This window comes from Mauremys mutica, chromosome 1, assembly GCF_020497125.1.
Source record: "Mauremys mutica isolate MM-2020 ecotype Southern chromosome 1, ASM2049712v1, whole genome shotgun sequence".
Lineage (NCBI taxonomy): Eukaryota > Metazoa > Chordata > Testudines > Geoemydidae > Mauremys > Mauremys mutica.
In genome coordinates this window covers 336,622,070-336,636,829 of record NC_059072.1, presented here as the reverse complement: position 1 = coordinate 336,636,829, position 14,760 = coordinate 336,622,070, and the positions used below count along the sequence as shown (strand labels likewise).

Genomic DNA, 14,760 nt, shown 5'->3' with positions numbered 1-14,760 from the left:
TTAGCCCTCTGCACAGGAGTGACTTCCAGGTGTATCGCACCACTACCACTGTACCTGGGCTCCTAGGGGTACCCACTGTACCGGTATTGGGGGGCAGGCTCTACATGCTCTCAAGTGGGAATGCAAGCTGAGGGAGCGGGGGCAGGGAGCCTCTTTGCCTTTAGGTCCAGTGCAGGGGGCACGATGGACTCTCCAAAAGAGAGAGACACTTATCTCTTTAAAGTTCCCTTTGGGTGTCTCTCTTCCCTTGGGAGTGTCACTGCTTGAGTTTGGAACGCCCCCTACTCACTCTCCATTTACCTCCTTAGCAGGAGCAGCTGGAGAAGTGGGTGGGAGTCACGTCAGCAGGGCCTGCTCCAGCATTTTTGCTGCCCCAAGCGGCAAAAAAACAAAATAAAGGTTGCAATCGGTGGCACTCCGGCGGCAGCTCTACTGCTGTTGCTTCACTCTTCAGCGGCAATTCGGCGGCAGGTCCTTTCCTCCAAGAGGGACTGAGGGCCCCACCGCCGAATTGCCACCAAAGACCCAGACATGCCGCCCATCTCCGTTGGCCACTCCAAGAACCTGCTTGCTGCGCTGGTGCCTGGAGCTGGCCCTGCACGTCAGACACACCTGCTGCCTCCCAGCTTGGCAGCCACTGCAGCTGGGACTGGGGAAGTGCAGGGCCACCCAGAGGATTCAGGGGGCCTGGGGCAAATTGCCCCACTTGCCCCCCACTCTGGGCAGCCCTGGGGAAGTGGCAGCTGCTCAGAGCTGCTTGAGGAACTCCTGCATGAGACTTAGTGGGAGGTGGATGGCCTGGAGCGGCTTCACATCACCTGCCTTCCCCACATCACTTCAGCTCTTGGTTTTCAGGCAGTGGCATCAGCTTCATTTCTCCCTCCCTCTCCCCCGCAACTTCCTGATCAGCTGAGCTACTGGAAGCAGCACCTTAAGGCTGCTTGACCCTGGGAAGGATTTGCTGCCCTAAGGACCAGTCTAGGGGAGTATGGCATTCTGGGGTGCAAGCCAGACCAGTGAGGGGCTGTGTCACTCCTGCCCTGCAAACCTGGGTGTCTCATGCTGTAGCTCCCACCTGGGCCACTCACAAACTGCATGCAGTGTTTGTGTATAAGTGTAGCAGGCCAGTCACACTCTGGCTCTGCACCAGCCTTGAGAGAGGTGGTTTATCTTCGTAATTTATTTGAAAAGTATTTAATATCTGACTTGATTTCCTATGGGTTTATTTTTGAGAGTATAATAGGGAACACTGGGGCTGACTCAGAAGCTCTGGATAAACATTGGGCTTTGGTTGAGCGGTAGCTGCAGGAGTTCTCTGCCTCTTCAACCCCTGAGGCTGTAGCTCTCATCAAGGCTGCTTTGTGGTAGTTAATGCCCTAAATGTAGCCAGTCAGATCTTAGCATTACATTGTGGCTAATATTACTGTGAAACATGACTGTAGGAATGGCACCTCCTTGCTCAGTAGATCGGCTCTCTGGGTCAAATCCTGCTCCCATTTACACTGATGTAAGATAGAGGTTACTCCACTAGCGTGTAAGTCCAAATCCAGATCCGAACAATGCAGCTTGGGCCCATTTCTATAGCAGAAGAAGCCAGCACTTTGTTGCTCAGATGGCTTTCCTATCATGTTTCTCTATGGAAGGGCCATTTGGCACTGATTGAACCAAAAGAGTGGGATACAGTTGACAGCATTTTGCTATGGGAGAGAACTCTCAAGATGGCAACACCACGTTATTATTTATTGATATTACAATAATGCGTGGGGACCACAGACAGGATCAGGATCCTGTTATGCTAGTCAGTGGTTCTCAGACTTTTGTATTGGTGACTCACACAGCAGGCTTCTGCGTAAAACATTTTTTATATTTAACACTATTAGAAATGCTGGAGGTGAAGTGGGATTTGCGGGTGGAGGCTGACAGCCCTCAGCCCCCATGTAAGGGGTCACAACCCCAAGTTTGAGAACCGCTGTGTTCGGTGCTATACAGACATATAGTGAAAGATGATCCTTGCCCCACAGAATTTTCAAGTCCAGTTCCAGGCAAGATATAAGCAGTTACTGGAACGAGTCAGGAGAGGGGTGGAGAAGAAGAGGCTAACAGGAAGATGATGCCCAGGCTAGGAGAGGGCACAATTTGTAGGCAGAGGGTATTTTTGTTTACTTGTTTGTGGAGACAGCTAGAGCACTTGGAGGCTTGTGATTGGCAGGTGGTGAGCTGGGTCTACAGCCAAAGAATGGGAGTGGGTGCAGTTTGAGGTGCTCTTTCTCTGTGCAGCATGGAGACTCTGCGGGGGGGAGGGGGTGTTCGGTTCTCTGCATAGCTGCATGCAAGGTGGGGCCGGAGGCACGGATGGAGCAGGGGAGGGGCTGGAGGACACCTCTACTGCAGTCTAGCTCTGGATTGTCAAAGTAATAATATCTGACATCTCTATAGCTCTTCCCCGCACTGTGCAACTTGCTAACACCATGGCTGGCTAGGTCACAGCTGGTGACATACAAGCGACTACATGAAAAAGCAATGGTTCCCCAGAAGGGAGATAGTAAGAGAGCAAAGGCAGAAAACACAAGCCCAGCTACTTTTTAGATTTGAAAAGCCCCTTCGGGTGGTGCTGGGCCAGGCAAGGCCCCCCACGCACGGGAAGGCCTGCGCCACCTGTGGGAGAAGCCATAGGCAGAGCAGCTGCTCAGGTAGGTTCCCCACTCCTTGGAGTGAGGGGAGGAGTAAAAGCCCATGCTCCAGGTGTTGCTGGCACAAAGGAGAGCCGTGGGTTGAACAATAGGGATCCAGTGCTTGGAGGAAATCCCCAGAGGGGACCCCGAAGGTATGTCCACACTGCACTGTAAGCTCAGGCTTACAACTCAAGCTAGCAGAGCCTGGTTTTGTTAACCTGGGGCTTGAGCGCCTGTGCTCGTTTGTAACCCCAGGTTAGGAATTGTTGAACCCTGGGTCCCAACCTCAGGCTCCAGCACCTACACTGCATTCAGTGGGCCTGAGTCCCACCACCCATATACCAGATTTCCTAGCACCCTCCCAAAACATGGTCGTGTTGCATTGTGGGAAAACCTGACTGTCCCGAGGACAAAGAAAGTTGGCCTGTGGGATTGTGGGATACTTTTGGCCAACTCTCAGAGCAGCAGTCCAGTGGGGCTGCATTTACCTAGCAAAGCAATAGAGCTTGAACCTTGGGTCCTGGCTTGGCTCAGACACTCCATCCCTGTGGGGTCCTGGTAGCTGGGTTTCAAGCCTTGGGTTAGCGTGACTTGTGTGTGGATGGAAGAGGGGTTAGGCTTGAGCCTGAGTTGCAGGGTAGACATACCCTGAGGGCTGTGGGTGCTCCACTGCTTGCCCCCGGGCTGGAGAGGAGTGCATTTCACCTTCCCCAGTTTCCACGCAGAGCTCCACATAATCCCAGTTACTCAAGCTATATGAAAGAGTCTGTCATTTCACTTTAAGAGCAAATCCAGCCTCGGTAGACTCCCCTCATTGTGGACCCAGTGCAGTTCCACTGCATGGGGTGGGGGGTAGGAGAAGCTGGATTTTGAAGTGACCATGCAAGGGGGGCTCCCTTCCTGTGCTGTCTGAAGATTTCTGCCTGGGGGTTCCTAGCAGGGACAGTTGGAGCACCTGCTGCTATGGTGTATGGATTCTCCCCTGTGTGAGTCCTGGGGGCAGAGCAGGGAACACGGGCTGCTGGAAGCAGGGCGAGGCCAGGTTGCAGGAGAGGCCCCATGGCAGCAGTGAGGAGGAGCAGTGCTAGCTGCCCCACTGACCACTCAGCGGCTGCACCAGGGCTTCCCCGAGGGCCTACCTGGCCTTGTTCCGCTTCTAGCAACCTCAGTCCTGGGTGCTCTGTCATGGTAAGCACTGGGTGTAATGTGTGCATGGCTGCAGGTGCCACTACCCACTCTGCCACTGGCCTGCAGGATGACCTTGGTCAAGTCACGTCACCGCTCTGTGCCTCAGTTTCCCTGTCAGTAAAATGGGGATAATGATACGAACTCCTTTTATAGAGTCTGTTGACATCTACTCATTAGTGCTATATAGGAGCTAGGCATTATTATTGGGGGGGGAGTATAAAAGATCACAGGGGCATCTCTGGGCTAACGCAGCTCCTGGGCAGGAGTTGTGGTGCTGCCCAATGACCTAGGAGGAGAAGGCCTCCTCTCTGTCCCTGTGCCTGCGGGGCTCACCCATAAATACAGTAATTTATTAATAACAAATAAAGGCTGAAGGACAATCACATGTTCATAGAACAGAATTCTTGGGGTGGGGGCAGGCAAATTTAACATATTTAACACTTTTGACTCTTTATTCATGAGCAGCAGCAAAACTCACTCTGAGTTCAGGATGAAACCTCCTCTGATTACATAATCCCCCAGACTCAGCTCAGCAGAGACATAGCCCATTAAAATGGAGAGCATGTTAAAAAGCCACAGGAAAGTATTTCACCTTATCAGCAGTTTCTCAAATGGGTCCGTGTTACTTTAGGTGGTTTTTTAAAACTATTATGGAATTTAGGTCAGTTGCTATGCATCATACACAGTAAAAAGATAGATTCTCCCTGCCTCCTTCTGCAACTCGGTTCCTGATCCAAAACGCGTTCCAATCCATAGACAGACACCCATTGGCTTCAGCAGGCTTCGGATCAGGTCAATAATAGGTTTTAAATTGAAGATCAGAGTCCTTTCTCTTTGCGAGGCTGTAGAGACTCTGGAGGGTATTTGTGATGGACTCCTGGAGGACTCTTCTGCAGTATATATGCAAAAGTAATAAGATCTACTGCATGTTACATAATGGAATAATTAAGTCTTCCCGCTTCCTTAGCACCTAGGCTACAGCTGAACATGTTCTGTTATTAATAGTTCTTGTATAATCGTCCTAGGGTAGACTTTGTTTATGGTCATTCTTTGCTGATCAATCATGCCATTTGCATGGTGTTGTCGTGCCTGTTGGAGTCTTGTACATCGTTAGAGCCTTTTGTGGATAATTGTTACTTCAGTTCCCTGAGTGAAAATTTTAAATAACATGCCCCAAGTTGAGAACTGGCATTGCTTCAGAATGCCCATTTAGAAAGTGGGCAACCAAGAATGGAAAATGAAAGAATTGGGGCACACCACAATTTAACGGGCACTCATATTGCTGCCTCATTAATCTATCCATGGTGGAGACAGCTTTATGTTAAACATGCAAGTTAATTTGATACCTCAGACTCACTGTGGAACAGCACAGAGGAGGACTTGTGACACACTCCTCAGTGGGTTACATAGACACCACCAATCCTGCTACATGCTTTGCACAGCAGAGCCCCTCTGAGGAAGAGTAGAGAGCGTGAGCTGGAAGAAAGCAGGAGGAGGTGTCCCCCTTGGGAAGTAAACGGCCTCAAGAAAAGTTTCTGCACACCAGAGCGGTTACGTAGACATCTCCAACTGTAGGGCAATCACCACAGCAGGCACAGGAGAAAGCAGTGCTGGGGAGTTGTGCAATGATCCCTGTGTGTGGACCCAGATGTGTGTGGGCTGCAATGTCGCTTACTGTACTTCTTCGGCTTATGCCGAGTTTTGAGCTCGTTTTGCATCGTGAGTGACTTTGCCTTTGCTAAGGGAGTGTGTGGTGGTTCTTCGCACTAGCAAGTGGAGTCTTTGCACCAAGCTTCCCCTTCTGTAGATTTTTGAGAAAGGGGAGTACAGATCCCCATGTATGTAAAACCCACACTGCTACAGAGTCAAGTAAAGCTACCCTTCACTTTCATTCTAACCTACCGGTTGGCCCTTTCTTTAAAACCACAGATTCCCTTCAAAGCTGGAAAGAAAAGAATGCCAATGTCTTGCTTCTGGAGCAGAGCATTGTAGCCTTTTGCCGTGTCCTCCTTTTTACCGGCAGCTTTACACACTTCCCAATCAAAATGAGTCAGAGGGCAGTCATTTGTGTATCTAGCTGCGACTTGCTGGTGGGGCATGCAGTATATTTTACATGCCATATGTATTCTAGCACCTGAGAATGGCACAGTGTGTGAGGTATCCCAGATGGTAGAAGGTAGTTTGCATTTGATCTGAGCTAATCCCAAGAGCAAAAGAAGGCTGCATCGGACATGTTCCTGCTGACAGAAACAAGATAAGGGTTGGGCTGACGAAAGCACCCGGAACATCTGTCAGTGAAACGGAAGGAAAGCAGGTTGGGTGGAAGAGGAGTTGTTGGCCTGGCTCAGCACAGCCTTGCACTTGAACTGCAGCATACTTCACCAATGGGATGGCTGAGCTGTGCAGGCATATGCAAAAGGGGAGTCCCAGTCAGTCTAGGGAGTGATGGTATCGTGTAGCTAGCGCCAGCTCTGAGGAAGAGAACTGAGGCAAAGGTGGAGCCATGGTCCCCTCCTTCCTTCTGCAGCAGCCAGCTGAGGTGGCCTGGAGTGGGGCAGGGCAGAGGGAAGGAGAGTGGTGCTGTGCACTATTTCCTTTCATAGGACAACGGAACTCCTCTTCCCATGAGCTTCCCTTTGGGGCTTTCTGCTGTTGCATGACCCTTCTCACAACTCCTAGTTGCAGCCATTGCCTTATAACCCCCAGCCTGACCCTTAGACATTACTGCACTCTGTCCCTGTGGAGACTACAACCAGGCCCTATTTGGCACTGAAAGTTTCCGTTCCTTTTCTCTGTCTGAGGAACGTTGACTGTGTTTCCCAAGGAGCACGAGTGCTCCAACCAATCAGAGATGCTGCCCAGTCTGATTCCCCCCACTAAATGTTTTCCTTAGAAGTCTGCATCTGTTTTCTTAACAACTCTCTCCTTCGAGAAACAGTGCTGGCCTGGCCTAGGCCTTGAGTTTTCCCATTGATTTTCATCTGTTCTACAGGCTCTCTTCTGTCCCTGCTTAAGAGCTGGGCAAGTGAGTTTTTTCCTGTAACTTGAGCAAAGGAGCTTCATAAATCTGCTCTGGAGTTGGAGCAAAGTGCAACATCTCTGTGGCTAAACCTTTTAGATACAAAAGTCTTGACAGTGAGGAATAGGATCAAATAGAATACACAGAAATGCTACCATAGGCGCATACAGGGGACCTGAGCATCTATAACTGTAGACCAGGTGCTGTGAGAGTGAGACCAGCCAGAGAAGCAATGAGATTTATAGCCCAGAACGGAGTTAACCTGCACAAGTTTCTCTAAGGTTTCCCTTGCCTCTCTTCAAATAGCTGCCTCTGTTTGTCTTCCCTGCTTAGCTCAGCCTCACCACCAGGGAGCGATTAACTACTCAGACTTCAAACAGCTGACAGAGGGTCCAAGGGCTAGGGACTCATGGTCTTTAGCAAGACACTGATCAAAGCTCCAAAGGCTTACTCACAGGTCTGCAGTGCAGCTTTGTAGCCTGTAGACTGAGACGAACAGCCCACAGCTGGCTCAAATGCACCACTCACCAAGTCCTGTGCTACCTCCAAGCACAGCATCTGTAGCTGGAACGACTCCCTCTCAAACTCCCATTAGCTGCTTTTCTTTGTGGCTCTTGATTTTGTCTTGCAAGTGACTTCTTATATCAAGACTTGCCTGCTTCGCTCAGCTAGTAGATGACTTCAGGGAACTTGGGAGTATGCTGAAGAATGTCCTAGCAATCTTCTCTGAACTCTTTCCTATCCCATGAGCAAAGGAAGACAAAAGGCAGAAGATTCTGGAAGTGAATTGCTGGTGAGGTAAGTGGTGTAGGGAGGCGAGCTTTGGTTTTGTGGAACTTTAGCCCACCTTCTATGGGAAGAGGGAGCTGTATAGTTTGGATGGCCTCCAGCTCAGTAGAAGGGAGACCAGTCTCCTGGGGGACAGGAGGGGCTTAAACTAATGGCAGTAGAGAAGAATAAAAAGAGGGAAGATACATGCATGCAGTGCAAAGTCAAGATGTTGAGAACAAAATTAATCAAGAAACAAAAGGACATGAAGAGAAGAAACTCTTGAATTGCCTATGCACTAATGCTATGAGTCTGGGGAACAAACAAGACAAATTCTAATTGCTCATTTATAGGCATAAATTCAATCTAGCTGGTGTTACTGAAAGCTGGTGGGATGATTTGCACCACCGGGATATTAAAATCCATGGTTATAACCTATTTAGGAAGGATTGAGTGGGCAAAAGAGGAAAGGAAATTGCAATCTGTCAAAAATGGCATTAGCTGTTTGAGTCATTGATAACTCAGAAGAAAACGATCTATGATCCATAAGCGTTCATGTCCTAACAGATAAAGCACAAGATGGGGGGGTATTGGTGTCTGCTGCACGCCTCCAAATCACACCAGGGAACAGGATCATTGCCTCCTTACGCACCTATCTACAGTGTGTGTGTTTGGGGGGGCGGGGGGACTGTGATCATGGGGGACTTCAATTTGAGTGACATTCTGGAAGTCTCATGCTGCTCCCCTAAAACATCCTTGGAATTTCTAAATAGTACAGATGACAATTTCCTAATTCAAGAAGTGTTGCAGCCAACATGGTGGTGGTGGTGGTGGGGGGAGGGATTCTATATTAGCCCTTGTCCTAACAGATAAAAAGGAACTGATCACAGAACTAAAAGTTAACAGTAGCTTAGGTACAAGTAATCATGACTTGATCACATTTATAATGTGCAAGCAGAATAAAGTCAAGACCAATTTTATTTATTTTTTTTATATATATATATATATATATATATATATATATACACACACACACACACACACTTGGTGCTTTAAAAGGGGCAAAGTTCATAAAGTTGAAAACAATTGAGACATCATCTGGGAGGAAGAATTTAATCAGAAAAAAGTGAATATTAATTGGGACTCATTTAAGAACAACTTTGTAGATGCCCAAAAAGCCACAATTAAGGGAAAAGGCTGTGATGGTTAAGAAACCAACCTGGTTGAGAGAGGAAGCAAAGGCAGCTATAAAAAAATAAATGCAACAAATAGAAGAAAGGGGAAGTTGAGACTAATGAATATAAATACGTCAGCAATTGTAGAAAGTTGATAAGGGAGGCCAAGGAACACAAGGATAAGTCTATGGCCAGCAGAGTTAAGGACAAAAAGGAGTATTTTTAAAATATATTAGGGACAAAATGAATCCTAACATTACTAGATGGAAATGGTAGATTTTTCAATAATAATGCAAAAAAGACAGAATTGTTCTGTTCTATATTTGGGGGGAAAAACAGATGGTATAGTTTCATCATACGGTCATAACACTCTTTCCATTCCACTGGTATCTGTAGAGGATGTTAAACAGAAGCTACTAAAGTTAGACATTTTAAAATTAGTAGGTCTGGATAATTTGCATCCAAGAGTTTTAAAAGAGCTGTCTGAGGAGCTTGCTGGACAGTTAATGCTGATTTACAATAAGTCTTGGAGCACTAGGGACATTCTATAAGACTGAAAAAAAGCTAATGTTGTTTCACTTCTTTAAAAAGGTTAAGCCGGATGACCTGGGTACTTATAGGCCTGTCAGCTTGACATTGATTCCAGGCAAGATAATGGAGTGGCTGACTTGATTGATAGAGAATTAAAGGATGGTATATAATTTAATGCAAATCAACCTGAGTGTATGGAAAATAGATCCTGTCAAACTAACCTGATACCTTTTTTTGATGAGTTTACAAGTTTGGTTGATCAAAGTACTATTGATTGTAATATATGTAAACTTCTGTAAAGTGTTTGCATGACATTTTGATTAAAAAATCTATAATGCTAACAAATTAACATGGCACATAGCCAATTTTTAATACATTTTGAGACATATCAATTATTAAATGGAACTGTAAAAAGGGACTAGTCATCAAGTGAGAGTGTTTCCACTGGGGTCCTGCAGGGATTGGTTCTTGGCCCTACTCTACTTAATATCTTTCTCAATGACCTGGAAGAACACACTGATGAAGTTTGCAGAGGACACAAAAATTGGGAGAATGGTAAATGATGAAGAAGCCAGGTCACTGATTCAGAGTGATCTAAATTGTTTGGTAAACTTGGTGCAAGCAAGCAATGTGTTTTAATATGGATAAATGTGTGTACATCTAGAAACAGGGAATGTAGGGCCTACTTACAGGACAGGGGACTCCGTCCTGGGAAGCAGTGACTCCGTGAAAGATGTGGGGGTTGTAGCTGGTTATCCACTGAGTCTGAACTCCCAGGGCGATGATGTGGTCATAATGCCTAAGCAGGAGACTCTCAAGTAGGAGCAGAGAGGTTATTTTACCTCTGTGTCTGGCACTGGTGTCCATGCTGCTGGAATTCTGTGTCCAATTCTAGTGCCCACAATTCAAGAAGGAGGTTGATACATTGGACCGGGCTCAGAGAAGAGCCACGAGAATGATTAAAGGATTAGAAAACATGCCTTGTAGTGTGTGACTGGGCAGAGTGGCCCTGCACTGGTACCGCAGGGGTTAACTCTTCCTTCCTAGCAGAGGCAGCCACCCCCCGGAAGCGCTGCTGGGCATGCCCCAATTGGAGACTCTGGCCGCTAGGCTAGGCTGCACTACCCCGCCTGCGAGGGGGGAATTATATGGGCTCTGGCCATTGCGCTGCACTGCCCTGACCCTTGGGGCAAGTTGTATGGACTCTGGCCGTTAGGTCACACTACCCCACCCAAGGGGTGATTGCGTGGAGAGAGGCCATTCGGCCGCATTGGGCTGCCCACAGAGAGGCGAGCACGTGAACTCGGGAGTGGTGAGGTTCTGACACCCCATCCCACCCCTGCCACAACAGGGCAGTGCGGTGTCAGGCCTGCCATATAGTGATAGATTGAACTCCTTGAGTCTATTTAGCTTAGCAAAGAGAAGGTTAAGGGATAACTTGATTCAATCTAGAAGTACCTCCGTGCAGAAGTAGATTATGGTTTTGTGGGGCCGTGGGCCAGAGCAAGTGGGGGCCCCACCCCTTCCGCCTGCAGTCCTCCCCAACCCCCTTCCCCGGTGCTCCTGCCAGGGAAATGGGGTCATGATGCAGGGGCTGGCCCCATTCCCTGGCAGGAGCGCCAGGCGGGTGGAGCAGGACAAGCAACGTGCCCCGACCCTGCTCTGCAGCAGGAGCAGCTGGGCCGAACAGGTCGGGACATGGGGGTGCCCATTTTTCTGGGGGCTCTCAATTGACTGGGGCATGGGCCCCAGTGGCTAATCCACCACTGCCTACAAGGGGAACAAACGTTTAATAATGGCATCTTCAGTCTAGCCGAGAAAGGTAGAGCTCGAGCCAATGGCTGGAACTTGAAGCTAATCAAATTCAGACTGGAAATAAAGCACATTTTTAACAGTGAGAGTAATTAACGTACAAAGGATCACGGTGGATTCTCCATCACTGACAATTTTAAAATCAAGGCTGGCTGTTTTTGTAAAAGCTCTGCTCTAGGAATTATTCTGGGGAAGTTCTACGGCGTGTGCTATCCAGGAAGTCAGACTAGATGATCACAATGGTCCTCTCTGGTCTTAGAATCTCTGAAAGTCCAATGTTTTGTGGCATAGCAGAGCTTGAAACACTTTGGCCGCCCAGTCAGCTATGGGCAGCAGGAACCTTTCACATGGTTTTGGTGTATTTCATACCCATCCTTCCCAGAGTAGTACATACCAATCCAAGGGGCAGAGCAGTGGAAAATAAGTCCCTGCTTTGTTAGTTGCTTTACCTTTGGACTAAAGGCTTCTCTCCACTCTGAGCTGAGGAGACCCTGTACATGTGGCTCTCACCTATGGGTGCAGAACTGGAGTTTAGGCTCCATAGCCTGCTTCCACCTGACTTTGGAAAAATCCATCCAGTGGGGTATTGCACAGTTCAGATATCATGGCTGGGGAAGGAACTCGGGGGTTTGGCCACATTCCATGGGATTCTCCCACCCGGACAAATCTATGGGGTGTATATAAGAGGGAGACATTCCCCTCTACAATAACGCTATTTGCCGCTGTAGTTCTAAACATGCTATGTGCTGCATGTCATTTCCTCAGCACCCCATTCTTTCCAATACTGAAATCCAAAGCAGGAGGGAAAAGATTTGGATTGAATTTTATCTTTTTGCCTCATTCTTCTTAAAGGCAGATTTACATAGTATGCCATAAATCTGTCGTGTAGTTAATGACTCACTACTTGTTTTAAAGCTCCCAGGGATTGCACAATATCTGCTGATCACTTTCTGAAAAATGAGTCTGGCTTGCCAGGTTGTTTATGTAGGCATGAATGTGACTAGATCCTGTGCTGACTGATAGCATCTAAGCACAGACATGTGAATAAAGAAGAGTTACTGCATGCCCTGTGCCAGTAGGTATTGGATGATTATCAGGATTCTATCGTCTATGTAATTACAGCTGTGGGAGTTTTGCTTTATTTTTTTTTTTTAACGAGCCCAAACCAAACCCCCAGTAGCAAGCACCCCTGAACTTCAGTGACATTCGGAGCTGAACTCTGATCCAAACACAGGGGCTTGTCCCAATCTCTCCAAATGGCTAAGCCAAAATCCCAGTCTGGAACTTTGCAGGCGGGTCTATATCTATATCTGAACCTTCTCTGTCCTATGTAAAAGTTCACTAATGGCATATGCATTTCTTGGAGCTTCTAAGGATTATGATTTGAAACAAGCTACCATACCTGAAAACAACCCTTGATGGAGACAATGACAACAGGGCAATCCCACATGGTGACTGATGAAACTCTCATTCCGATCTGGTGGTGCCTGATTCTGACCTGGCATGTACTGATGTAAAGTAGACAGTCCCTGCTCTGAAGCAACATACAGTCTAAGGAGACACAGACAGTCGAAAGGTTAGGGAAGGAGATGCAGCATCCAAAAAAAAATGGATCAAGATGATCACAAGCAAGTAGCTTATTAGTCACAAATTTGCTGAATTAATTTTTAGTCATGTCCACACTAAGGCCTCCTGGTCCCTCCACCACTCTGTCCCCTGGCCTTGCCCTCCACAGCAGTCCCAGCTTCAGGTCCATTATCTCTATACCCCTGGCTCCCAGCAGTCAACCCTTCCCCTTCATGTAATTTCATGCACTTCAAAGCCAAATGGGACCATTAGCTCATCCACTCTGACCTGCTGTTTAACACAGGCCATAGATTTTCATCCAGTTACTCCTGTGTCTAATTTCCCCTAATTGTATTAATAATGAAGACTCTTTGGTGTTTGGTGTCTTTTGTCTCTTCTGGCATCTCTTTAATCATTGTGTTCTTATCTAGTCACTGTTTTATTGAGTATCCCCTTGAGCAATAGAAGGCCAGACCCTCAACTGCTGTAAATCAGTGCAGCTCCATCACAGTCAATACCTATTTATACCAGCTGAGGATCTGACCTATTGTGTGTGTATAATATATAAAAAATATGGGCATGCAGATGGCAACTTACTGTAGGAGAAGTTTCTGTGGGCCTCCTCGTGTCTGGGAATAAATGAAGTGTATTTGGGGTGGAAGGCTGCAAGGAGGACATCTTTCTCCAGCCTAGCAATGACATTTATGGGAGGGTCCTTTCATTGCTATTTAGTGTGCTGTCCTCTAATTGCACTTGAACAACCTTGCCTCACATAGCCAGCTACCAAAGTGCTCCTGAAGACATCATAAGCAAGCAAATAGAGGTAAGATCTGGCTGTGATCAACCTTATCACTCTCCATCATTAGTGTTACCTCCTCAAAAGACTCCATAAAGACCTGGGGAAGGCCGAGAAGACCTTCAGAAATACACAGATGTAGGGAAAATAATCAGTACTGCTGCCTGCCTGGACCAAGGATCATTCTTCTGGGATCCATCACCAAGAGATCTGTCCAGGCAAGAGGTCATGGCTCCTGCTGAACTATTTCCATTACAGTCATGAGTGCATGTCAGGTAAGTGAGGCTGCTGCAGGGATAGATATTGAACTTGCAGTGCGAGTTAGACAAAGGTGCATTTCTTTACATAGTGCTTTCCATTCATGGGTCTCAAAGCACTTTAAAGATGGCAAACAGAGGCAACACTGAGAGTAAAGTCATTGAGGAAGTCCATTCTAGAGCAAGGAGTAGAACCTTGCTCTCATGACACATGGTCCTGGCCTTTAACCACAACACCAGCCTGTCCCCTGTAGGGTACGGTGTCCAATGACCAAACGTGATGGTGGAACCATATCCCACCTGAACAGGTAGAAGTTGGAGAAAGATGCTGGTTGTGGTGCTGAGCTGCTTGCTGCTCTGCCATATGCTAAATAGTACAAACTGCAAATGATCTGTTTCTGGTTCAAAAAATCATATTTTTTACTACAATGTTGTCCTAAAAGTTCACTCTCTCTCTCCTCCTTTATCTATCCATTAGTATTTGTATTGCAGGAGCATCCCCAGGACTCACTGAGAATCAAGGCCCCATTGTACGAACACACAAGGAGATGCAGCCCTAGTATTAAGAATTCTCTCTCTCAGGTGCTCAGCTGGCTGGTTCTTGTTCACATTCAGGGTCTAACTGATCACCATATGTGGAGTTGGGAAAATTTTTCCCCCAGGTCAGATTAAAAGCCACTAAGGTCACTTCCAATCTTCCTCTGTAGCATGGGGTGCAGGTCACTCGCCCGGATTAACTGGGTCTATCTCACTTACTTGTTTGTTTGCCATTGGGAGGGCCTTGAGCACTGGTGCACCTCAATCCCTCCTATTCTCAGCCTGTGGCACACAATAATCTAGTATCCTCAGAGCTGTCATACTCTGGTCTCATTTTGGTTGTGGGCTGTTTGTGTTGGTGGACTGTGGTATCCAGGAGTTGATCTGGTGGTCCCCTCTAGCCTTAAACTCTATGACGCTATTATCTAATTCAGAGGTT

At 47.4% G+C, this 14,760-nt stretch overlaps 1 protein-coding gene and 1 long non-coding RNA gene across 3 annotated transcripts in view; one reads left to right on the top strand and one right to left on the bottom strand.

Annotated features, from left to right (window-relative positions):
• The window catches only part of LOC123371823, a 36,005-nt gene that overhangs the window by 12,018 nt on the left and 9,227 nt on the right, over positions 1 to 14,760 (bottom strand). Inside the window, exon 2 of the long non-coding RNA XR_006579952.1 lies at positions 12,568 to 12,716. This is a non-coding gene — a long non-coding RNA (uncharacterized LOC123371823). The remainder of the gene's footprint in view (positions 1 to 12,567; positions 12,717 to 14,760) is intronic.
• AMOTL1 (angiomotin like 1) overlaps positions 7,453 to 14,760 on the top strand; it is a 147,724-nt gene continuing 140,416 nt past the window's right edge. For both annotated transcript variants that reach the window (XM_045019665.1, XM_045019661.1), the window contains exons 1-3: positions 7,453 to 7,677; positions 13,598 to 13,802; positions 14,277 to 14,366. The gene's annotated coding sequence lies outside the window, so the exon portion shown is untranslated. The remainder of the gene's footprint in view (positions 7,678 to 13,597; positions 13,803 to 14,276; positions 14,367 to 14,760) is intronic.